Raw genomic sequence first — 26,877 nt, 5'->3', positions numbered from 1 at the left:
GTCTTTGTAAGTCCCCCTGGTTTGCTCTTCCCCAACTTCTTAGTTTTAGAACAAAAATACAGAAAGAGCTGAAAATCTACTCTAAAAATTTTAACATGTGTACTTAACCTAACAAAATCTAAATTTAATCAGTATCTTTATCCTTCTCACTAACAGTATAGATGCTTTAAACTACTTTACGTCTGATAACCTTCTCCCCTTACTGATATGCTATAATTCAGTTTTTAGTTCTCCTTGCATTTTTATACCAGCTCTTTGGCGTAACATTTGTCTGGTGGACCCTCTTCCATCTTTTAACTTTTACCTATTTGCACATTTCCTGATAATCTTACAGGGCATTGAGGCTTAAGAATATCATATAAGGCTTTGGACCTCACTTTCATTATTTTCCAATTTGAAGAAGCGTGGATTAATCTTTCAAGGTTTTATTTTAACTCAAAAATTCTAGAAATCACACCAACTGTGAGAGATATTATATGTGAAAACAATTGCAAAGTGGAAAAATGCTACACAAAGGGGACATATTAAACATGAAGGTAATCAAAGTTTGGTTAGTTTCCTTTGCCTCTTGTGATATGATTCATACTGCTGTGGTACACAGCATAAGCCAAGAAAACAGATTGCTCAAAGTACTGCATACAGAGGAAAAAGCCCGATAATGACTTAGGGAAGGTTTGTACTCACTTATTCATCATTTCATATCATCTGCATTTTGGTTCTACACCTGGTATTATCATGAACCCTTTCTGAGCTGCCCTTGCATTTCCTGGTTTTTACCTTCTCCACCACAATGAGAGTTAATTGTAGCAGACATTTAGCAAATACTTGTAGATTGAACCAGTTTGACTTTTCTTCTCACTCACTGAAACTGAGAGTTGCCCCACTTTGAGATCTATTGGTATAAAAGGTGCCATATCTATGTGCAGCTTCATCATCATTATGTTATTAAGCATCATCCGTCTATTCATTCATTTAGTGTTGATTGAGTACCTGTCATGTATAGGCATTGTGCTGAGTTCTGTGTGTCCAGTGATAAAAAAGAAAAGATCTCTGGTGCCTAATCACACAGACTAGTGGAGGAGTCACACATGTATTCACAATACAATGTGCTGTTTCACAATACAGTGTGCTAAGTGTTATAATATGCTCAGATAAAAAAGTGAGAAAATTAATTGTAAATATTTTATAGGGTAAGAATGAGGTTTAAATGAGATAGTCAATTTAAAGAACTTAGAATAATGCCTTAGATGTAATAAGTGATCAGAATGTGAGATATCATTATCACTATTATTATTAAGGAAATAATGGTACATGAGGCCAGGCATGGTGGCTCAAGCCTGTAATCCCAACACTTTGAGATTGCTTGTGCCCAGGAGTTCAAGACCAGCCTGGGCAACATAGTAGAACACTGTCACTATCAAAAAACAAAAAAACAAACCAACAAATATTAGTGTGCGTGGTGAAGCGCACATGTAGTCCCAGCTACTTGAGAGGTTGAGGTGGGAGGACAGCTTGAGCACTGGAGGGTTGAGGCTGCAGTGAGCTGAGATCGTGCCACTGCACTCCAGCCTGGGTGATAGAGTGAGACCCTGTCTCACACACAAAAAAAGTAGGGAGCGGGACATGAAGCTGGAAAGGTAGTTGGGGGATAGAGATACAAGAATTTGGATTTTATTCTACAGATAATGGTGAACCTTTAAAGGAATTTAAGCAGAGGAAAGATATGGTCAGATTTGTTGTTTGGGAAAGACCCCAGCCATTATGCATAGCATGAAACAGAGGTAATGAGATTACAGTTGAGCCCAGTTTGCTCATTCCTTCACTTCTTCATTCAACAATGAATTGACTGATTGCCAACTGCTATACAATCATCTAAGCAAAAGATAATGAGAGCCTGAATGAGAACAGAAGGAAGTGAAGACAGAGGAGGAGCTGGATTTGGGAGACATTTGGAAGAAGATGTGCCAAAACTTGATGCCTGAATACATATACAGAGAGAGATATTTAGACTGATTTTTACGTTTATGGCTTGAACATTTGGGTTGGGAAAATATTACAGTAGGAGCCAGTCTTGTGAAATAAGAAACTGAATTCAGCCTTGAGCAGGGTTGGCCTGAACAAGGAGGTGATAGAGCCATGGGAGATAATGAGATTGCCCAGGGAATAGCGTATGGTGGGCACTCCCCATAGAACATAGCTATTTAAGCTATTGTGGAGAAAGGGAGGTGAGTAAAGGGAATTGAGCAAAATTGTCCTGGAGAAGGATTAAGGAGAGAGCGATGACTAACAAAAAGGTGTGACTTACATGGTCAAATTGTACAAAGAAGTCAATTAAGTAGAAGCTTTCAGTTTGATTAGGACCTTGAATGTAATGAGAGATCAAAGGATCTATAGTTTTAGTAAAGCGGTGCAGGTGGAGTCAGGCTTGCGGGGAGACAGCAAGTGAAGGCAAGGTGAAGAAGAGGGCAGAGTGAACGGAGACTAGTGTTTCAGGCAGTGGCTCTTAACCAGGCATGATTATGGTTCCCAGGGGACATGGGACAGTGTCTGGAGAAATCTTTGATTTCGATGGCTGGATGTGCTACTGGAATCCAGGGGATACAAACCAGAGATGCTACTACACACCTACAGTGCACAGCACAGCTCTCGACAACTATGTATTATCTAACCCAAAATGTCAATAATGCTGAGGTTGAGAAATCTTTTATAAATACAGGAAGGAGAATAAAAAGTAAGTAGAGTAACTCTTAACACTGAAAAATGAATGGGTAAAGAATGAGGGCCACCGGGGGAATCTCTATTAAGACAAAAAGAAGGGAACAATGTAGAAGGAAAAATTGATGAGTAATTGATGGGAATAATTCTGGAGGGGATGACAGAAGGAACCAGGGGCACAATTCTCTGGATTAGATTAACCAGAGGATGTATACTTTCTCTCTGAACAAGAGGGAAGGAAGTTAAATTTAAGTATGGATGTATACATATTTTGTACATTGTGAGGAAGAGAAGGTAAAGCGTTGAAGCTTTTGTTATTGAATTTTGATCCTATCATGACATCTTTTTATGAATCTGATCCATGCATGTTAGATTGAGACCCATAAAATGCAATGCATAGAGTTACAAAGGAAATCAATTATACTATTGTAATGTGGTTAGCAAAATATTTAAAAAGTTAGCGATATAGTAATATATATGCTTCTTTACTAGCACATTAAATAACAAGATCTAGTAATGTGTTTAATAACTACCATAATTTTGAAGTAATTACAAATGGAAATATTTTGAGAAATCTGCAATAATTGTAATAGAATACAAAAATATCACTGATTTCACTTGGTGACAAAATCACAGATATCGCTGTTATCACCATGTGCTGCCTGCATTCCTAATGAAGGAAATGCTCAAATTCTGCTAACAATTACTGAAAATAAAACCACAATGTTTTCCCCATTCAAGTTCATAGAATCCCTGAGTTCTTAAGCACGAACCCTGGGTTAAGAAAACCTTCTCCCGACTATCTCTTAGTGTCGATCCCACTTTTCCTCTGTTTTCTTTCCTTGCTGTTTGTTTCTAGTCTTTTTCAACCTCTTCTGTTCTGACTTTATCCCTTGGTTCACAAGGTTATTTACCTGGCATCTGGGGTTAACCACTAGGTTTTGGATTTAGATTTTAGCAGGTCCTTAAATGTCTTGGCTGACATTCACACTTTTCTTGCTTGTGAATTACGATAGTTTCTGTCTGGTGAAGGTGTTGGTTCTATAGTAAGTGGTGCCTGCCACCCCATGTTCATCCTTAGTCGTGTGGCCACTCGGTTGGAGAGCCCACCACCGTCTCTAGTTTGACTGGGGAAAAGGACCACATACTTGCTTCTCTCAGAATGTGGGGCAGGGTCATCTGCTACAGTGAATGGAGCAAGGTTTCAGAAGAGCCCATGAAGGAAGATGTGAGTGGGAGCTGGCTCAGGACAGGTTGAGAAATGGTGTAGAGAATTCAGCTGAGATCAGAACTGCAGTGGCACCAATCTGAAGGGTCATATGATTCTCTTCAGCTGTGCTGGACAGAAGTCTCAGTGGCAGTCTCCATGGCATAGGCAAGATGGATTACTGAAGGAATCTGGAGTTGGAGGTTAGCAGGGTTGGGGGGTAGGGAGTGTGGGTCTGTGGCAGAAGGCAAAGGGCTAAGGAAATTAAAGGTGCTGACAAGAAAGAGGTTGAAATGCTGCACCATGGGGTCCTGCCTCAGTAGGGAAGGAGATCAAACCAGGGGGAGCTGATGGACTAGCAGAGAATGGAAGGATCAAGGGAGTGGAGGTCTTGTTGAGGTCAGCATGCTGGTGAAAAATTGGAATAGGGTGTGAGAGCGTGGACCTCCTTCTCTTCATACCAGTTTCTGCATGACTGTAATTAGTGTTCCTGTCATGGCCCTCCCTAGTGTACATTTTAATGACAAAAAACATTATTACAAATGGGCACTAAATGTGCCATTAAAATAGTTCTGCCCTACATTCAAATATGCTCAATGAAACGTACCAGACTCAATTGACTATTGGAATGAGAAAGAAAGGAGAAACATAGGGAGCTAGCCAAAAAACCTAAGTCACTTTTTGTAAATTGCTTAAAACCATTAAATAAATTAAGCTGCTGTGGGTATATGCACACATTTCATGGAGTTCCAATTTAGCAATTACTGTTCCTGCATCAAAATCAATAAAATATGCATCCACAATCATACGGAGAAAACACATCCAGGGACTTCAAGTTTGAGTCTTGATTCAGAAAATATTCTTAAATAAGGTAAATGAATTAAAATGTATCAGGTTCAGCACTGGACTGTGGTTGGTAGAAATATTTTTGATTCTTTTAGTTTTGAATCGGCTGTAGTACATGGTTCAAAGATCAAAATGTATTCAAAGTCTGTCAGGGTATTGTGAAAGTGATGAAGACCACGCGTAAGGATAGGGCTCGGGCTACTCTCTCATTTTGAAACAAATGTGTGAGATTTCTTATGATGACCTATGTAGGCACACGATGTGACAGTGCTGCATCACCGACATTATAGAGTGATTTTTAATTTACAAAGGGCTTCAGCCTTCCTCCATTTAACATACTTTTATTAAGTACCTACTGTATGCTTGACAGACAATGGAAATGGGTGTTGTTTCTTTCTCTCTTTAACATATAAAGTGCTCTTCAAAGTTTGCTCACATATACTTTTTAAGATAATTTTGAAAAATTTAGTATCCCCTTTTAGATTTTAAGTATAAATAGAGTAGTTGAATGGATGGATTTTCACCATATTGTAAATATTGACCTTTTAAATAAAATATTGTAAATACTGAACTTTTAAATAAAATTGTTACATCACCTTTTAAAATGCATTCAATGGAATCTAAATACTGATTGGATATCAACCATCACCTATTTAAAGATACACAAACAAACTCTCCTTTAACAGACTGAACGTTTACATCATTTATTTATTTTTCTTTTGAAGTCATTTTCCATACCACTTTCCCCAGTGAATTTTATTTTTATGTAATACATTTTATGCATGAAGCTGTTATGGACTATTATATCATGATTCTGTGCTACAAAATATGTATATACATTGATATTTTAATTAATTTTTTTCTTCTAGCCATCAAGCTATAAATTTTAAAATACCGACCGAATTATTTTTATGACTATTAATAGTACCAATTGGTCAAAATAACATAAACCTATTATATATTTTGATAAATAATTTAAAAAGACAAATTTTTATTGAAACTGCATCTCCTATAAGATGGCTGGGACTATATATATATTTTTAGTTCAATTAAATTTTATTTCAATTGAATTGTGGATACCCCCGTATTGCTAGAATGAGACAAGGGTTCAGTATAATTTCTATTCCTAGTTTTAATTTTCATAAATAAAAACACTAAAATTTTCTTTAGTAAATAAGATGAGAAGGAAAAAAGTTTCGTTATAGCAAGATTTCTCAATCGTCTAAAATCCTGATGTATACCCAACCTAATAATCAAAAATTACTTTTAATGATCCATTAACTGTCAATTCAATTAAATCTTTCTTCAATGTGGCTGAGAGAGAAGTATTGGAAATTTAGTGACAGGCACAAATAGTTTCCAGTTCTCTGTTTGGCACCCTTGAGGTCTTTATGCCCTTGGGCCATGCACTTTTGGTAAGATTAGAAAAGAAAGAAACACATAATTTTTTTTGTTTGTAAGAAGGGAGAAATAAAAGAGAAAGTGAGAAATAAGAGTTTGTTTCTTTTCAATGAGCTTTCTCTCAGGTAAAGTTAGTTTTAGGAAAAACTATACATAAAAGTCGAGGATCTGGAAGTTGACTCACTTAAAACCTCCCTTGACACATCTTTTGGAAAGCCCTTGTATATTACTGGAGGCACCCATATTCCAGACCACTGGTGTATTTGACCTCCTGTAGAAAGAACAAGTTCAAAACCAGGTCACCAGATAGGTGCAAAGCCAAAGGCAAGGAATAACAGCATAGGAGGAGTAGTCACAAAACCAGGCAAGATGAGAGTGGGGAGAAGGGGACACACCAGCCAGGGAGAAATACCTGAAGGCCTTTCACAGTGAGAGAGTTGTGGACTTTTTATGTGGTCCTGTACAGGCTTCCCAAAGTGGACCAGGTTCATTGAAAATGGCCAGAAAAACACAAGATCACCATAAGGTGCAATTTATCAAGTCTTCTTAGTATATTACATCACTATCATTTATTTATATGCCTACTGTATATGTCAAGATCTAAGATGGCCATGAATAAGATGATATCCTGGTCAAGACCACAGGCTTTACAGTCAGAGCACTTTACTTATTTGTTTGTCTGTTTGTTTTTTTATTTTAAGATGGACTTTAACTCTTGTTGCCTGGGCTGGAGTGCAATGGCGCCATCTCGGCTCACCGCAACCTCTGCCTCCTGGGTTTAAGGAATTCTCCTGCCTTGGCCTCCCGAGTAGCTGGGATTACAGTTGCCTGCCACCATGCCTGGCTAATTTTTGGTAGAGATGGGGCTTCACCGTGTTGGCCGGGCTGGTCTCGAACTCCCAGCCTCAGGTGATCCACCCACCTCAGTCTCCCAAAGTGCTGGGATTACAAGTGTGAGACACTGCACCTGCCCTCTTTACTTTGAATCCCAATTGCAACTAGTTCATGAACTCAGGCAAGTTTCTTAACTGTTTTAACTATCACCTTGTCATGTCTTCTAATAATTGTACCTAGCCCAGGTGGTTATAGTAAGAATTAAATACAATAATCTAAGTAAAGCTATTAACACAATGCCAGGTCATTCAACATTTATTTAACCAAAAATACTAAGTCAGCTCTATACAAACTAATGGAAGGAGACAGCTATGCAAATATAGAAGAACACTAAAGTGTTACATGACAGATGTATGAGGTAGGTATTATTAATCCCATTTTACAGGCGGGGAAGAGGAGGTTACAGGGTTTGAGCTATGTGCTTATGTTTACCAGCCAGTAAGTGAGAGAGCAGAGACTTGACTCACAACGTTGGACTCCTTGTAGCCTCTTCAAGTGTGTAGTGACAGCACACTGCTGGGTCCCATAGACTAAAATATTATGCATCATTCCAGCTGAGAGAACAGTTCTGGACGTACATTCACCACTGACTGCCTGCAGCCAAGCCTTTTTGTTCCTGGCCTATAAATGTCTCGCCAGCTCTGTGGGCCAGGGAGAACATCCTCCTAAGCATGAAGGGCATTCCTAGGTCAACAAAGCACTTCAGGCTCCATAAAGAAAGCAGCTATATAAATGGGGGTTCTTGTTAAGATAATAAAGCTCGAAAGGCCACTTTTAAAAAGAGAGGTCACCTGGAGGGTTACCAGGAAAAGCCAGATGCCCCAGATGTGCTATTTAACCTCCAGTTTTTATAAAATATACACATACTATAGGAATATATGTTTAATTATTTTACTTTTAGAAAATGATGACTCTAACATTGTTTAAATAAATTAACTCAATTCCTATTATTAGAAGCAAAGTGTCTTGCATTTTGCAGGTGCTGAGTCTGGTAGGAATGGATTAACCAGAGGCTCATTAAATGTATCACCACTGTTGGCCAAACCATATAAACTCTTTGGAGTATGAGATGGTTCCAACCGTCTACTGTTGTGCATTAATAGTGGAGAGTGCCTCAGTGTATTTCCTTGTTTTGAATAAATTGTGGTATTAAATTCACAGCCTTCCTTCATCAGAAAGGGAAAATGATTTGACCTTCACATTCCTCAGAGCTGAACTCAAACTTTGGAGGCACACTTCAAAGCTCTGTAAATAATATGAGTAACACTTTGGACCCTTCTGGGGTGGGAGGGAAATTCCCTTTCTGAAGAACACCCAAGTCTTTAAAAAGAAATGGTCAGGTTTAAATATCTCACTGTTTTTCTTGTTTGAGACTCCATGCTGAGGATTTTATTTTTCTTTGCAAAGCTTATGCTGCCCAAGCTGCTTTCTCAGAGGTCGGCTGGCGTTGGTGCTCAGGGCCTGCTTGCAGATTTTGCTGGAACAAGTTTATTTGTAGTATAGCCCGGGGCGGGTTGAAGATTCCATTATGATGCGGGAGGCTCCCCGAGTTTGGAATATCAATGGCACTTCAAAGGGCTGGAGCTGTGAATTAGCAGCCAGGCTTCTTCTCAGGCCCTAGAATAGAATAAAATAATACCAAGAGATGTGTTTCAAGATAGAAAGAGTGGAGTATTTTCTTCTAGGGCTCTAATTGTAAAGTGGGCACTACAAGTTTTCATGGATATCCTGGCGTCTCTCAGGGCACCGGAGGCTGTCATGGATTTTGCAGAAACCCCTCAGATCTCCCAGACTGAAATCTTAAACACAGCGCTGGGCACTTCCCATTCTGCCAAGTTCTCCTGCTTCCTTGATGTTAACCTCTACTGAGCCTTGGAAAAAGGGTAACTCAAAGCTGTTTAGCCTAATTTATTTATTGCCAAAAGGCCAAACACCATATTAATTTCAAGGTTTTCTCAAGTATTCTATTTTCCTAAAACTTCACCTTCTTGTCTTCTCCTCCTCTGTCTGCAATATGGTGAAAATAGGGTAGAAAGGAAGTTAGGGTTTTTCCCTGATGTCTCTAATGTGAATCAGCAACAGTCTGGCCACAGTCAGGCAAACAAAACAAAAGAAAACTGAAGACTGAGCTCTCTCATCATTTTGCTATGTGATTATGTTTAAGTAGCTCCAGGAGGACAATCAATTTAACTTAGAATATACTGAAGATTTACAGCTCTAGGAATTGCCACTCTGTGCTTATGCTTCTCTCTCCAATTGTATTTTTTTTAAATGAAAAATATGCATAGTAGTAAGGTCCCAGATTGCATGAGTACAGGTACAGATTGCATGAGTACTGTGCCTGGCTAATTGTCATGGTCATGGTTATTCACCCAGTCCTGGTGATTTTCTAATACATTGAACATAGTTTTGGCTGCCCCGACTCCTCTTCTTTAGGAAAGGGCTACACTTCCAAAAGCAAGACAGGAAAGGGGAAAGTACTCTGAACCGAGACTGGGGGTGATTACCTGACCTCCCTGGTCCCTGATTTTTCTCATCCATCCCCCATCCCCCCCACTGCACACCTCCTGGCTTTCTGTTGACTGGAGTTCAGCGGTGCACTCACAATAGACTTGATGACCCTTTAAAAATGGGGTTGTCTCTGGTTTTCATTCATTTATGCTGTCTGGCTCTTTCTGCAGGGATTTTGATTTGCAGCCTCTGGCCCAGAATCTCACCTCTAGGCCTTCACCCTGTGGGTTTACCTGGAATATTCTTTCTCTCTTGGTTTACTTGGTTGACTTTACAAAGATTTTTTTGTTTGACCAAACTTTAGTTAGCTTCTTGAAACTTCTCGTAGGCCCATCTGTACACTTCCTTGTAAATTCCAGCTTTAGCAAAGAACGCTGCTAAGTCAGTCTAGCGAGAATCCTCCATCTTCAATATCGGATCCCCTTGCTATCTTATTGGGTTCTTCAACCTCCATCATCTCCCAGGTGACATCTGATTGCCCTGGTCTTTCTTCAGCAAGAATCCTATTAGATCAGTTTAGACAGAACATACCTCACGTCTGATGTTTTCTCTTAGTAATTTTCCATCCACGAAGCCCCACCCTGCTTCTTGGTCGTAAAATACCATGCTGTATTTGAAATTGAATCCAATCTCTCTTCGCCACTGCAAAATCCCATTGCCATGGTCCCAATATCTATTGCCAGGGTCCTGAATAAAGTCTGCCCTACTATGCTTTAACAAATATCATTGAATGTTTTTTTCTATAGCACTCTAAATAAGGTCCTTCAGGTCTTAGCTTTTGTCTTTCTTCCTCTGCATTCTCTTAGCATCTTGTATCTTCCCATCATAGCTCATACTGTGCTGCCTAATTATTTATGGGTTCCTCCCTGGGCTGTAAGCTTTATGAGAGCAGAGATTACATCTGTTTTGTTCATGATTATACTTGGACTACCTAGCACAGCACTTGGAATCTACCAGGTGCTCAACAATGTTTTGCATTAATTAATTAACTAATAAATCAGTTAGTTAATGTGAGCCTTGAACTTTACTCTGAATTTCAGGAGATCATTGAAAAAAAATTCTCCCAATATTTCTCTGCAAAATTTTAAGGATATTGAAATGTTGAAAGAATAATACAATGAGCAGCCCCATAGCCTCCACTTAGATTCAACAATCGTATTTTTTTCTATGTGCTTTAATCTCTTTCTGTATAGAAATGGATGACTTTTGCTGAACTATTAGAAAGTAAGCTGCAGATTTCATGATACTTTAAGGATTTCTGCACTTACCTTTGAAAACAGAATAAAAACTATCTTTCTCCTGTGTAACACAATACCATGATCATATGTAAGAAATTAATAATTCCATAATGCCATTTAATATCCATTCATTGTCAAATTTCACCAAAGTTCCCCACAAATTATCTTTTTGAATAAATTGAGGTGAAATTCACAAGTTTACATAACATAAAATTAATTATTTTAAAGTGTACACTTCAGGGCATTTAGAACATTCATTGTATGGTGCAACCATCACTTTTATTGAGTTCTAAATCATTTTCATTACTCCCAAAATGAGATACACCCATTAAGCAGTCACTCCCTATTTTCTTCTTCCCCTAGTGCCTAGCATCTACAAAATTACTTTTTGTCTCCATAGATTTACTTATTCTGGATATTTTACATATAATGGAATCATACAATATGTGAACCTTTATGTACACCCAAATTATTGTATAGTAATTTTTTAAGAAGCAATTTTGGATAAGAATACAATTTTAAAACTATGCAGTATTCTTCCCTTCAATGACTATTTTGAAAGAAAAATATTTCATTTTGACCTCAAGCCTCAGGACTCCCTTCTCTCCTACTCATTACAACAACAACAACAACAACAACAACAACAACAACAACAACAACAACCCGTCCATGTGAGCTGAGTCACACACAGTTTAAACTGCAGGAAAAGATGACAAGGATTTTGCTCCCAACCTTTTGTGGCTCTTAAGGATATTAGGAAGGGCTGCCAAGCTGAACCCAGGCTATGAATTAGTCTCCATAGTTATCCTAAAGATGCTGGGCAGTGGGAGGTAGAGGTGAAGACACTCCCTAGCTATGGTTGTAGGCACAGCTATTGTCAGGCTAGGCCAGACTGATGTGAGTGGTAGTCATAGATTTGCTTAAAAGGAAGCATTTCTCTTCAGGACTAACTCTACAAAACCAGTCTGAATCAGACATCTTCTTTGCTTCAGTTGCCAACGATGTATTCTGCAATATTCCTTGCTCTACAGAAGAAAGCACATTTGAGAGGACAGTAGCACCTTCCCCTCTTAACTGGCCTTTCTGTCCACCTTCTGGTGCTTTCTCGGGGGGATCTTCCTGTGCATAATAGTAATTTTAGCAGACTGTTTTGACAGAACATCAGTCTGAGACTCACCTGTACTGTTTTTTAGTGAGGATAACAGCATCAAAAAGTGTCAGGGGTCTACAGGTTTGGAGGAACTGCTTGGCTTAGCATTTAAAATGACACTCGGCAACTCTCTATGGCTTCTGATTGGTAATAAGTGCTTTGTAGGTCCAGTGGATATAGCAGGAAGGGCAAATAGCTGCCACCATGCTCCGCTTCCTCATTCCTTTGCCTGTGACATTGCGGAATTCTTTCCCGTTGATCTTAAACACTAGTCCCGATACTCCTCCACAGTGAATTCTAGGGAACCATAGTCATCCAGCTGGACTTGGCATTCATGGGGAAGCATTTTTCTTCTCATCTCTGTGGTAATAAGTCTTCCCAGTTCTCAGTCTGTCAGAATAAGCACATACTTTGAGCATCAGAAATTGAAGGATCTCTCAATGAGGGGCCAAGAGTATGTTTACTGGTTGATCTCCCATCTCCAGCAAGTCTTTAAAATGCTAATCCTACAGCTTGCTGGATAATGGCTCCAAATTTATAGTAAAAATAATTATGTGAGGAGGTAGTGCGATACGTAATTAATATTCAAAAGTAGACTTGTGTAAATTTACATGCCAAGATGCTTTCCTCCCTAGAGATCTGACACTGAAAGTGATGTAGTGTGTCTTTTCTAAGATAAAATTTATTATAGGATCTTATTTTTTGAGGTCTCACTGAGTGACTGTGTGGTGTTACATACCCTGCTAAGCATGGAGATCAGGGAAGGGATGGGTGAAAGACTGGAGTGCAAAGTGCAAGGGAAGTTTGTATGCTAAGGCCATATTATTCTAGCTCTTGGTACTTGTGCCCCAGCCACTAAAATTTATGGTAGTCTGTTTCCTGATAACCGGTATTTTCATGGGAGCAAGAGCAAGAGTCTGTGACCTGAAGTGAAATAAAAATGAAGTTTTTAGTCTTCCCAAGAATCCTTTTTATTGTTGCGAAGTTGTGCCTTGGTTTCAGTTTCTGTGTATTTGATAAGTATTTCATGAAGAAAAAATACACATTTTAATCTGATGGAACCACAGAGCAAAAATGAATTCTTTACCTAAAACATTCCCTAATTTTGATAGCTTTTCCCCCATCTACTTTGGATTTGTGTTATTTTGCATTGTGTAAGTTATTTTTATAGGCCATCTTAAAAGTATCCTGAGACAAACTAGGGTATAAATAGTCAATAGTAGTAGAAATAATAATATGCTACCATTTATTGAATGCTCACTTTGTTTTAGTTCTGTTCTGCATATTCAAATGTTTTATTTTAATCTGCCTACAATTCTGTGAGGAAGTTATTTTTATTCCCGTTTTATATAGAGAGGAAATGGAATCTTGGAGAAGTTATATACCTGGTAAATGCCTGACTGGGGATTTGAACCCAGATCCTCTTAACTCTGAAGCCTGGGTCCTTAACTACTGCACTGACTTCTCCATGAATAACTGTGGACGTTTGCCATTGAGTTTTTGTTTAAGTGCTCCCTGGATCTGTAGATACAGTTTCCTGGTTGTGCTGAATCTTCCATTAGGAGACAAGTCCCATTGGTTTCATCAGGATTGCTGTTTTAAGATGTGCTCTTGTTTAAAACATTTTACTCTAATACTCCTGGGTATTATTATGTTAAAAAAAATTAGGAAAGTAATTCATCTGACTCTGCTATTTGCTAAAGAAAATTTACATATAAGTTTGCTTAATATAAAAAAAACCAAACCTTGATATGACCAGTGCCAAGAAGAGTAACAAAATAACTCTTCATGGTATATTTACCTTTTCATACTGTCCATTAGCCACTTTGTTTTATATGGCCAGCAGATGTTGGAACTTACAGCACCTACGAAGACAAGTTGATTCTTTATGGCTGTAGCCTGGTCCCATCTCCATGGGATTTTTATGTCCTCCTGCTGCCTTACTGGAGCCCCACGGAATCTGTGCTTTAGTTCATTAGTGCAGTCAGAGTGCAGTGGTGGGTCTTAGATTCTCCATTCAAGAGGATCTGCTGGGCCTGCTTTGATAGTGCAGCCAAGCAACTGCTGGTTGCAATGTAAAAAATGCCAGAGGCTTCTTTTCTGTTTAGAAAAATCATCTGAAAGCCCAATAGCAGAAGAAAAGCACAAGTTTTCTTGCCATAAAACCTTAAAAACAAGTTTGGGAAGGAAGGCTTAGACAACAAATGTGCCCTATATCTGTCTGCCCTCACTAAAATGAATGCACCTGCCTTTGGAAAAACTGCCTCCTCACTTTTTCCTCATTGAAGAAGCTATTGAGACAGGTTTAAAATACCTTCTGCAAGACATGCCAACCTATTCAATTCTCCTCTATTCGAAGTCACATTGGAGAAACAATTAAGGCCATCTCTATCCATGAAAGTGTGTGAAAGCCCATAGCAATATCTGAGTTGTAAGTGACTTTTCCCTACTTTGGATACCCTAGGTGATTATTTTAATTTTCCACTTCACTTTTCATATTTAAATGACTATTCCCAACTAAAACTGGTAATATCATCTCAATTTGTTACTTTCCTTTTCCACTTAAAGAAGGCTTTACATAAAATGAAGCAATTTTAGGTGATATGTAGGTGCAAGATTGCAGTGAATAAAAAGACAATTTCAAGAATATGTAAACATTTTAAAGAGAAAACATTAATGTATGAATATCATGCAATCATAAGATATGCATATAAAATGATTACTAGAGAATATTTTGATTTGTTATTTCACAATCACATTTCTCATATATTATAAAGTGTTTTGCAGGATACTACTTTAATTCCTGCTTTTCTACCGTGTGTATTTGGTGTTTTTTGTGGCTATGGAGAGTATAAAGCAGGACAAGGAAGAATTGGATAAAAGGGATTGAAGTTGGTGACTCGACTCTCTCTTCCTCCCCACCTCTTAATTTTACTTTCTGAGGCACAAAGGGGAGAATCATATTTGAGCTCTAGGGAAATTCTATTCTAGTTTTGTAGCTTTCCAGGTAGAGTATTCCAGTTTTGTGGGACAGCAGTGTCAGGAGAAATTTAAATAGAGAGATCTCTTATCCATATTTAATTTTTTCAATATTGGGCTTCTCGTATGTTCAAATGAGTTATTATTACAAATTTACTCAACATCTGCCTGGCATCCATTCGCCGTGCTGAAACAAAGAGACTTCCACTTGAGCAAAAGCTACCAGTTAAGTGCTCTGATGCTAAGGTTTGTTTGTGTTTTTAAATAGTGATGACTTCTTTCTCTATCTGCCTGTCTTTTAGATCTAAGAACTGGCCATATTTATTTAGCATATATGACTCGCTATGTCTTTCCTGTTCGCTGCTCAGAAAAACACAGAATGATGGGAAGGAGTCACATCATAAAATAACATGAAAGCTTCTAAAAGGAGTGGGGGGGGGGTGCGGGGAAGAGAGTGAAATATGCTTATGTTGTTCAGTGGTACAAAGATTTCTTTTGGGGTTGACTTGCTGCTTAGCCACTCAGACATCTCCTGAGCATGATTCTAGTTATAGTAGATCTTGCTGGGAATGGGCAGGATGGTCAAAACAAGAATGTGTGAGCTCAGGTGGTGCGTAGTCACCTTTTTTCTGAACTTGTGTTTGTTGGAGTGAAAGCCCACAGGAATTGTTAGCTTTTCTCTAAGACAACAATATAACCACCGAAACTTTCACTTGCAATGGGATACATAAATTATAAGCATATAGATTGTTATATTTTTTGTTGGATAGGGAAGATCTAGGCAGTGATTAATGATATACTACAACAATTTCTCCAACAAATAAAGCAGAAGTGATTGCTTTGTTGAAACTTGTTAATGTTGAAGCTTTTGGGGGTCAAAATTGAGGATATTGGTTCATTGTTCTTGGAGTGACAAGTTCTGGTTCCTAGGCCCTGCTTTCCCACCAATAGGTAAGTCTGTAAAATTGTTTAGCTATTTTTTTATTATAAAGTAATCCCTTGTACTTTATTTATTAGAGAAGCCATAGCATGTAGTAATGAAAACAAAACAAAAATAAACAAAAACAACCCTGAAACAAAATCCTAATTCCTTGCACACACAGCAAGTTGGAAAGCGGATACGTTGGCCTTGGACAATTTAAAAAATATGAGATTTAAATGGTCAATACACTTCAAGAAAATAAAATCAAATTCCAGTAATCAAATAAATGCAAATCAGCAAGCTACCATTTTCTTTGCTTATTAATCAGAAAAAGAGTTTTAAAAATATAATGACTATTGCTGATGTGAGTGTGTCAGAAGTTAGTACTGATAAAACTTGGGAGGGAGCTTTACTTGGGAGTTTAAAGGGTTTTTCCATTAAACCAGCAATTTTACTTTTAATAATATATTCCAAAGACATAGAAATGTGCATGTAGATTTATATCTCCTCAGCACAGCATTTCTAATAATAAAATATTGAAAATTACCTAGATTTCCTACAATAATTTATTCTGTATCCATAATCTGAAATACTATGTAGTTTTAAAGAGTCATATGGTAAAATAATACTCAATGCCATGGAAAAGTTCAAGTATATTATTACGTGGAAACAAAAGCAGCTTACAAAACAATATCTACAGTAAGGTTCCAATTTTGTAAAAAGGCATAGTTAAATTATTTAGATATTAGTAATGATTATCTTTGGAGTACATGGATTATGCATAATTTTTGCTTTATTTGTGCTTTCATGAATTTTCCCAAATTTTCTGCACAAGAATGTTATTTGCTGTGTAATTTGAATAAAATTAAATAAATGATAGGAAAAATGGTCTGGAAGTCTGGTAACCTGGTGGGAAATCATTTAAACTTTCTAGAGCTGAGACTGTAAAATGAGCCAATTGAATAGACTTAAGTTTAGCGCTGAGTCTGTGGTATCAGATTTTTCAGCAGTAGTAACATCTTCAATTCAACTCTTTGTCATTTTGGCTAACAGATATTGAAGGAGAAGGTAAAAGGCATTATTCATTTTTAAGCATTTGGCATGTTTCCAAAACACTGAGTCAATTTAATGTAATTACTTTTTCATAATTATTATTTCAGAAGTGCTTCAACTTCAGTTTCCACTAATCTTTAGTCAGCTCTTTATGTTTCCTGCCTACGAACTTGGGGGCCTGAAGGATAGTAAACAAACATTTAGGCATTTTGGATATCTGCTATTTAAAGAAAATCTGTGGAGAATACTTATTTGAAGTAAATTGTCCTCTGGTAATAAAAGTCATAGCCACAAATGTTTACTATGTTAGTTGATTTGCTTATTTCAAGGTTGCTTAAAATGGGATCTACTGGCATTCTGGAGTGATTAATTTTTTTTTTTTTACTGGCTCTCAGCCACATGCCACAGTGACTTCTTAGGGAGAGTCAATGGCAATAGCAACATGGTGCCTGGAATGTGCGGTAAAACTAACAATTGTGCTGTGTCCCAAAGAACTGGTGCTATGATATAGCTCTGTTTTCACCTGTTGTGAGTAGCTTTGAAAAATTGATTACAATACTCCCCCTTCATCTGCAGGGGATGTGTTTCAAGAACCCCTGTGGATGCCTGCAACCATGGATAGTATGGACCCTATATATGCTATGTTTTTTCCCTATGTATACAAATGGTAAAGTATCATTGATAAATTAGGCACCTAGTAAGAGATCAACACAATAACTATTAATAATAATAAGAGAACAATTATAACAATATGCTTTAATAAAAGTTATGTGAACATGGCCTCTCTCTGTCAACTGGAATTTTCCATTTAATATTTCAGAAGCAACTGATCCTGGGTAACTGAAAGCTCAGAAAGTAAAGCCACACATCTGGGGCTACTGTACTAGAATTTTCTTTCCTTGAGGTTCAAGTATATTTTCATTTGACTTTCTAAATTGTTTACGCCTTCAGAGCCACTATTTGGTCTTATTTCAGTGATGACTATTATTCTGATGGGTGTTATAATAAGTAAAATCTATATCTCTGTCCCAATTTTGAACCACCAAAGGAATTGTCTTAAATAGTATTAACAGAAGATTAGAACTAACAAAATAATTGTTTTTAGTTAGATATTTTTTCACTTTTCCTTCTAGGCTGCCAGGGTTAAATTTATTTTGTAGTCTGCTAAAAGTGAGATACATACATGTAATTTTTATTAAATTTCAGTTAGCTATTTTATCTTCCATCCTCAGTGTCCCTGGATTATTGATTTTTCTAGTTCAAAGCCTCAGGTAACATCCTCTGGCACATAACCCAGGAGTGTATTCTGACATTTCCACTGAAGCATGGAAGAGAACCTTTGAAAAACCTCCCAGGAGCCTGATGTGTGCGAGTTCCCAACTGGGGCCAAGGCTGCAAGAGGTAACTGCGGAATATTGATTGAACCAGAATTTCTGCTCTGCATTGTCTCAGCGATCAGCCTCATACCCTCAGTTACCCTTGACTGACTCAACAGGACAGGGTTAGGGAGGAGGAGAGGACCAAGTAGAGATCTATATAAAGATGTACTGTTTGGCAGCCCAATACTTGCAGGAGAGTACGATCACACCTGAGCAGCAGGGTTTTCCTGGGATCTAATAGAAAAAGACCTGGTAAGGTCATGGACATTGAGGCTCAGATATCAATTTAATCACCTCTTTTCTCCGTTGCTAAAATGAACAATGTTACGTACCTTCTAGTATAAAAGTCTTCCCAATGGCTAGATCAAATTCTTTTTCATGTAAAAAATTAAAATTTTCTATTTTAAAACATAACTTCGTTACATTCACAGATTTTTTTTTTTTTTTTTGCTTGGCCATATGACTTTTTTTTTTTTAATACTTTAAGTTCTGGGGTACATATGCAGAACGTGCAGGTTTGTTGCATAGATATACACGTGCCATGGTGGTTTGCTGCACCCATCAACCCGTCATCTACATTAGATATTTCTCCTAATGCTATCCCTCCCCTAGTCCCCCACTCCCCAACAGGCCCTGGTGTGTGATGTTCCCCTCCCTGTGTCCATGTGTTCTCATTGTTCAACTCCCACTTATGAGTGACAACGTGTGGTCTTTGGTTTTCTGTCCTTGTGATATTTTGCTGAGAATGATGGTTTCTAGTTTCATCCATGTCCCTGCAAAGGACATGAACTCATTCTTTTTTATGGCTGCATAGTATTCTATGGTGTGTATGTGCCACATTTTCTTTATCCAGTCTATCATTGATGGATATTTGGGTTGATTCCAAGTCTTTGCTATTGTGACATTCACAGATTTTTTTAAATCCAGGAATAGCATATTGTTTATATCAGCTGTTATAAGAATGATACTTTTGCTGGGCATGGTGGCTCATACCTGTAATCCCAGCACTTTGGGAGGCTGAGGTGGGTGGATTACTTGAATATTTAAGACAATATGCCTATAATCCCAGCATTTTGGGAGGCTGAGGCGGGTGGATCACTTGAGGTCAGTAGTTCGAGACCAATCTGGCTAACACGATGAAACCCCGTCTCTACTAAAAGTACAAAAATTAGCTGGGCTTGGTGGCAGGAACCTGTAGTCCCAGCTACCTGGGAGGCTAAGGCATGAGAATTGCTTGGAATCGAAAGGTGAAAGTTGCAGTGGGCCGAGATTGCACCACTGCATTCCAGCCTGGGTGACAGAGAGAGACTCCGTCACACACACACACACACACCAAAACACTCTTACACAATGTCTCCCTGCTGTGTGGAATATTAGAACAAATAAAAAGGTAACTATAAGAGGCACTGAGCTTCTATTACCTTTGAAATGTTAGTGACGTTTCATTCTTTCATGTACTTATTGTTTATCTGTTTCAAAAAGTATTCAAATAGGATGACAAGAAATGGCAAGATGTCCACTAAAACAAGAAAAATGTATGCACAGTTCTCTAAGAAATGAAATTAAAGAAATTTATACTACTAGTTGACCAGTAATTGTGCACCATGGTGTTCGCTGCAGCATTATTTATGGCAGAAAAAAAAAAGGGAAAGAAAATCTCCAAATACAAGGGATAGATTAAGTCAGAGCTTTTCAATGTTGGCACTATTGACGTTTTAGACATGGGTCATTCTTTTTATAGGGGTGGTCTGTGTATTGTAGGATCCTTAGCAGCATCCCTGGTCTCTGCCCACCAGATGCCAGATGCCAGCAGCATTGCCTCCATTGTGACAACCAAAAACTTCTCCAGACATTGCCAAATGTGCCCTGGAGAACAAACTCACTCCCACTGAGAAACAGTGGGTTAAATAAATAAGAATTATATTAGTTTTTTTAGTGTTGCCATAACAAATTATCCCAAATAAGTGGTTTAAAATAATCAAAATTTCTTCTCTTACAGTTCTGAAGGCTAGAAGTCTGAAATCCAAGCATTGGCTGGTTTGCTTCCTTCCAGAGGTTCTCTGTTCCATGTCTCTCTCCTTGCTTCTGGTGGTTGCTGGCAATCCTTGGTGTTCCTTACATTGCAGATGCATCTCTCCAGTCTCTACTTGTTTCTTCACATGGCCCTCTCTCCTCTGTGTCTGTGCCTAAATTTCCCTCTTTTTATAAGGACATCAGTCATTGGATAAGGGACCATTAGAATCCAGTGTGACCTCATCTTAATTTAACTGCATCTGCAAAGACCCTATTTCCAGATAAGGTCACATTTACAGGTACTAGGATTTAGGACCTGGACATATCTGTTTAAGGGACACAATTGAACCCACAGCAATAATGTTTTTGACATTGCAGAAGTATCATTCAATATGTGATAACAGTTATTATTTAGAACTAGTGGCATCACGTGGAGATAGAGAATTTATCAATTGCCCTTGGAAAAAAACTGTGAAGTCTCCATGAACTTGAAGGCGAACGCTTCAGACTGAGATGTGAAATATCTTACCTGTGTAAATTGCTGAAGGATGGCAGGGGGAGCTTAGTAGGTAGACAGTGAACGAATCAACAGAACTACTTTCTACTTTAATATAAATTTCATCTGGTTGGTACTTCAATACTGTTGCAGTTCTTGAGAGATGGGTGTATGTTTTGTCTAAATATTTTGTTTCAAGAGCTGGTGTGCAGAACAAACCAGGAAGAACTTATAGGTTCACTTCTTGCTGAACAAAAAAAGTGAAATATTTGGCCTGGCGTTGGCACAGTGATACTTAACATACATAATCCTGACTTCGAGAAAGACATGGCCAACTGTTACAATCACTTTGTTTGGACCATGGAGTTCAGGTTACACCCTCTGAATGAGGATGATAATTTTCTCTGGAAAAAAAAGGGAGTTTCCACTTTCAGTTATTCTATGGAAGAGACTAGGGTGTCTTAGAATGAGGGAGAGAAAACGTAACTCTTCCTCTGAAGCCAGATGAGGAGGTGGGGTCAACACTTTGGGGATGGAGGTGCCTAGAAATTTCTGTTGGTGGCTCCTCCCAGGTGGAGTAGCCTAGAGAAACTCTTCTGGTAGTAAATCATTCTGTATTGTACCCATGTTAGCCATAAGCTTTCATTAAAATTCTGTGTAATGTTACAGCCTAGTTTTAGCTGGACTTCAGGGATGTAAGGGAGGGGCTTGTGTTCATGTTAGGACAAAGGAATAGAGGAGCATGTCTTCTCTACCCAGCGTTGATTCCTCTCCTGTTAGCCTGTGTAGCCATGGCTGTGTTACTTCAAGGGGATGTGGAGCCCAGATGTTTTTGAGCGATGATTTGTGTCAGAACAGAGAGCAATGGTTAGGAGCCAGCTAACATTGTGAGCATAGGCTATGCTGACAAATGACACACAGGGCATGTTTTTAGGGATGGGTACGCATCCTTGGGAGTCTCCAGCTAGTTATTAGGTAAGGAAACCTGAATATTCTGTGCAGCAGTTCAGAGAATTAGACAATTGTTATGTCAGCATTAAAGAAAGAGTGACCTCTGAGAGCTGGAGGGGAACTTGGAAGCATAGAAATTATATAAATTATGATCTGTCCTTATGGTGGAATAGCATAAAATTGTTTAAATCCTATTATTAAAAATAGTAATTAACATACAGATCTGTTTTTTGGTACAATGTGAAGTTAAGGAAGACCATAATCTGATTTCAATTTTTTTTTTACTAGGGTATTATAAGAAAGAGTATACCAGATGTCAAGATGTTAAAATCCCGATTATTAAGAATGGGGGATTTAGAGATGTTTTCTCCCACCGCCCCCCCCTCTTTTAAGTTTTCTATGGTTTCCAACATTCTCAATGAACACACATGAATTTAAGCATTATGCATTGGAGAAAACAACATTTAGTTCTGCTGGCCAAGGCAGAGGGGGAATGCAGTGAGTAACAGCATTTCTATCAGTAGTCAAAGAGAGCCAGCATTTCTAGTAGTAATTAAACAACAGTCCTGATGGGGCAGGCATTCTCTCACCTACCAGACCATGAAACCTTGTATCTCTGGGCCCAAGAGGTTCCTGTTTGAGCCACATCCTGACCCTGATGTGAGCACCCCTGGGTTTCCTTTAATCTTGACTCCCACCTCATTCTTCCCTTCAGGGAAAGTTAGCTGCTTTGGTAGGCAAAGTAGCCACCCAGAAGCTGTAATGGCAGGCCTTACTACCAGCAAAATCCCACATGACAAATTCGTCCTTTGTGCTGATACAATTGACTTGTCACCTCATTTTTACAGCTAATTAGCTCTTTAGTAAGCGGTGGCTAGTGTCAGAGGTCATCTGATACCTGATTCTGGTAAATTGACCGTAAATATTACTGTCCATCTGTATTTGCTGTTCAAAATGCTGCTTAGTGACCACATTTTAAACTCTTTTTGTGAGAGACCCCTGCTTATTTTTATTGGCAAGATCAAGTTTCCAAATAATGCTCACAAAATTCATCATCTCCTGAAGTTATCTGGGGTTGCTGCTCAATTAGCCTGTTCACTGGGTCATGCCACCCACAGGGTGGGGAACGCACCAACACAGTTTCCAACATTTCCCAGAGTTTCTTTTGTTTCCTCCTCTAAATCAGAAAGTCACTGAAGAAACTCTTGTTCTGATTCTGTCCATCACTATTATAACTTCTAGGAACATTTTATTGCCTTATAACAATAGCACTGGTAATACTAAGAGCAGCCGGTGATTATCAACGGATCACTATATGTCAGGCACTATGCGAAAAGGTTCATATGTGTTAAATCTTTTATTTCTCACAACAACCCTATGTGGAGATCATTTTAATCTTTAAACAAGGGATGAAGAAACAGACGCTTGGAGAAGGTAAACTTTTTGCCAGTGTCATACAGACAAATAGAGGACCGATGTTTTGCTCAGATCTGCATGACTCCTAAGTCAGATCTGGTAACCCCTAAGCAGTACAGACGTGTGAATCTAGTTATTAGTGTAAATAACTAGTTAAAATACTAATTATGAAAATATTCATGGGGTGAAGTTTATGCACAGATGTGTGAATCTAGTTATTAACATAACTAGTTAAAATACTAATTATGAAAGTATTCAAGGAGTGAAGTTTAGGCATAACTAGTCATTAGTACAGAGCATTTAGACACCAGTAATATCCAGGAAATGTGAAACAGCAACACAAAAACAAATGAGAGATGGACCTATGGTTTTGGTTTCAAAGGGAGTCACAGGTGATCTGGAATGAGACTGGCAATCACAGTTGAGCTGAGACAAGTTTAGGAAGCAGCGCTTTTTCTCTCTGGTTCTACTTGGAAACCCAGAGGCAGCATTCTTTGATCTGTTAAAGTGTGTCCAGGAACAAGGCAAAAGGCAGTATGGTGTCAGATCGGGAACAGATGAAAAGCACGAGCCTTTTACATCAGTGAGGGTGAATGAAGGATTAATCCTGCCTGGATTCCTAAAATGCTAGTGAGCCAAGACTCACTTGTTTCTAAACACAAAATTTGTTTTCAGGGAATTTAGTTAGACTTCTCCACTCCCCTCCCTACCTACTGTCCCATCTCCTTCCTGAGACAGAGTGGACAATAAGGAAGCCTTCTTGGAAGGCATTTTAAAAGGATTAGGTGATCGATCACTAATGGGATGTTCAGAATTCAGTAACAAGTAGACAGAATCTAGGACCCTAGGCTAGCCCAGTTTGTTCAGAGATGGTAAAAGAAATAGAAAAAAATGATATTAATATATTTGCTCAGCCTATCAAAAACGATAGGCTGAGCAGATATATAAATAGCATTTATAATAATAAATATAAAATGAACAAGTTTTTACTTTTTCTTTAGAGCAGACCAGAACCGAATGTACCTGACTGCTATGCAGATTCAGATTGTAGACTTAAAAGTATGAGAGGTTAGGTATGCAAATGTGGAACTACAGCATAATCAATCAGCCACCCACTAAGTGTATTGAATAGCCCTGTGTAATATAGTCAGCACTGTGTGTAATGCCAAATGATGACGCAGTCTCTGACCTTATCTAGAAAGGCAAAGCAGGTGCAAAGGAGACAAATGAAGAAGTTGAAGAAGAGAGACTATATAGACAAGGGAATTTTAGAAGTCAGCTTGGATTAAGAGGAAAGATAATTTGATTGGAAATCAAGAGACTTTTGTGCTCTATTTCTGGTTTTGACAGTAAGTAGCTGAGTGAGCCTGAACAGTGAAGTTTATCTCTCTGGGTCTTTCTCAGTTTCCCATCTATAAAATGAAGGAGTCAGAGATGGTGATCTCTAAGGTCTTTCCAGAGCTAATATTCTAATATAAAGGGGAAAATCTCTGTGGGCCTAAATCATTGGAGGAGGAGTCTCAGAAACAAGGGGTTAGAAATGACCAGGCATCACGAACATGGTGTGTGTGTGTGTGTGTGTGTGTGTGTGTGTGCATGCGCAGTTGGAGGTATGGGGAGGCAGGAGAGGGATTATTTTTGAGCTCTGCATGATAGAGTACAGCTCTGTACTCATCTCAGATATGATGACAAAGTCCAGTCACTGTAAACTTCAGCTCCTTGATGTGGAACTACTGCACAGTTAATCAAGCCAAAAACAAGGAGTCGTTTTTGATTCCTCTTGTTCCATTATGTAACCACATCCAAGTCTATCAAGAATATAGACTCAGATCACTTGACTTCCGGCACCCAATAAATGTTTATTGGATGAAGGAAAGGATGCTTAAGTAATAAATGGGAATGGAGCCTGGTGATACAACACAGTGGTATCAGGCGCCATGGATCAACTATCAGGCAAACCTGAATTCTAATTCCAAGTCTGCCACTTTCTTGGCAACCATGTGATCTTGGGCAAGTTGTGTAACCTCTGTAAACCTCAGGTGCAAAACGAGGGGGAATATGATGTCAACATCACTGGATTGTGAGGTACATTGCATGAAAAATTATCATTAAACCCCCAAGCTGAGTGTTGCATAAAATTAACTTCTTGTTTCTTTTTACTCTTTGCCTATGGCCTCCGTTTCTTTAGGACTTGAAAATCTAGCTTTGGTTTGAACAAGACAGGAAAATGGTGTATAATATATAAAGGGATTTCCTTCCCTCCCTTCCTTCTCTATCCCTTCTTCCTTTCTCTTCCTTCCCCTCTCTCCTCTCATTCTTTCTTATCCCCCCTCTCTTGTTCTCCCTCTCTTCCTCCCACCTTTCCATATCTGTTACTTATTTATATATGAATATATTTATATAGGTGTGCATGGATTACACCCAAGTGGTAATATTATACATTAGATAAATGCAAATGTGATATAACTCCTTTTATTGTTATTACAATTTCTTTGTGAAAAAACCATATAGTTAAAATAATATATTGACTATGTTAAATCTGCCCTTCAGATGGATGGAATAATTTTGTAATATATAAGTAATAAACATTTGTGTAGTAGTTCGGTATGTAAATGGAATACAGTACTTAATTTGGTTTTATTTGGTTTGATGTAATTCTCACATTACACACAGAAAAATAAAAGGTTCTGGGTAGTGGGTTGAACTGTGTCCCACAAAAAAGATATGTCCAAGTCCTATCCTCTGGTACCTGTGAGTGTGAACTTACCTGGAAATAGGATCTTCACAGCTGTAATTAAGATCTGGAGAAGAGATACTTCTGGACATACAATGGATCCTAAATCAAATGACTAATATCCTTATAAAAGAAAGAAGAGAGAAATTTGGGACACAGAGACACATAGGGAAGAAGGCCCTGTGAAGACAGAGGCAGGGATTGGAGTGATACATTTACCAACCGAGGGATGCCAAGGACTGCCTGCAGCCGCCGGAAGCCAGGAGAGAGGCATGGACTTGATCCTGCCTCAGAGTCTCCAGAAGGAACCAACCCTGCTGACACCTTGATTTCGCACTTATGGCTACCAGTGTCGTAGAGAACAAATTTCTATTGGAGGCCACCAAGTGTGTAGTAATTGGTTACCACAATCCTCAGAAATTAATACATTCAGTGCATTCACAAAAGTGCAACACCGGAGAACAGAGACCATCCACGAAGCCAGTTGTAAGACTCATGGGTTTATAAAGATTCTTCCAGGTTGAAGCTGATCTTATTCTGATCTTAACAAGTTATGACAAATAAAATCTGCCTTGCAAATGTACTTTGAATTATTTGCACTTCTGGCTTTACAGCTGCCGCCCTGATCCATTCAATTCTCTCTTTTACTTGAACTCTGAAATAGTCTTCTAACTGGCACCCTCGGTTTCCAAAACTGCGTCCCACCAGTCCATTCTTCACACAGAAGCAATATGAATTAATTGTTTTGAACCTTCAGTGGATTATTTTATTCTAAGTGCAGTGAGAATTATTGCATTTAGAATAAAATAGCCTCATGCTTTCAATGGCTTCTCACTAAAATTTACAGTAAAATACCCATTCCTTACCATGACTTCCAAGGCTCTTCATGAACTGGTGCGTGCCTTCTCTCCAAACCATCTGCAGCATCCTACTCTGGCTCACTTTGCTTTAGTCTTTCTCAAAAGATTATAC

The sequence above is a fragment of the Symphalangus syndactylus genome, chromosome 10 (genome assembly GCF_028878055.3).
Source record: "Symphalangus syndactylus isolate Jambi chromosome 10, NHGRI_mSymSyn1-v2.1_pri, whole genome shotgun sequence".
Taxonomy (NCBI): Eukaryota; Metazoa; Chordata; class Mammalia; order Primates; family Hylobatidae; genus Symphalangus; species Symphalangus syndactylus.
Note: the sequence above shows the minus strand (reverse complement) of the source record.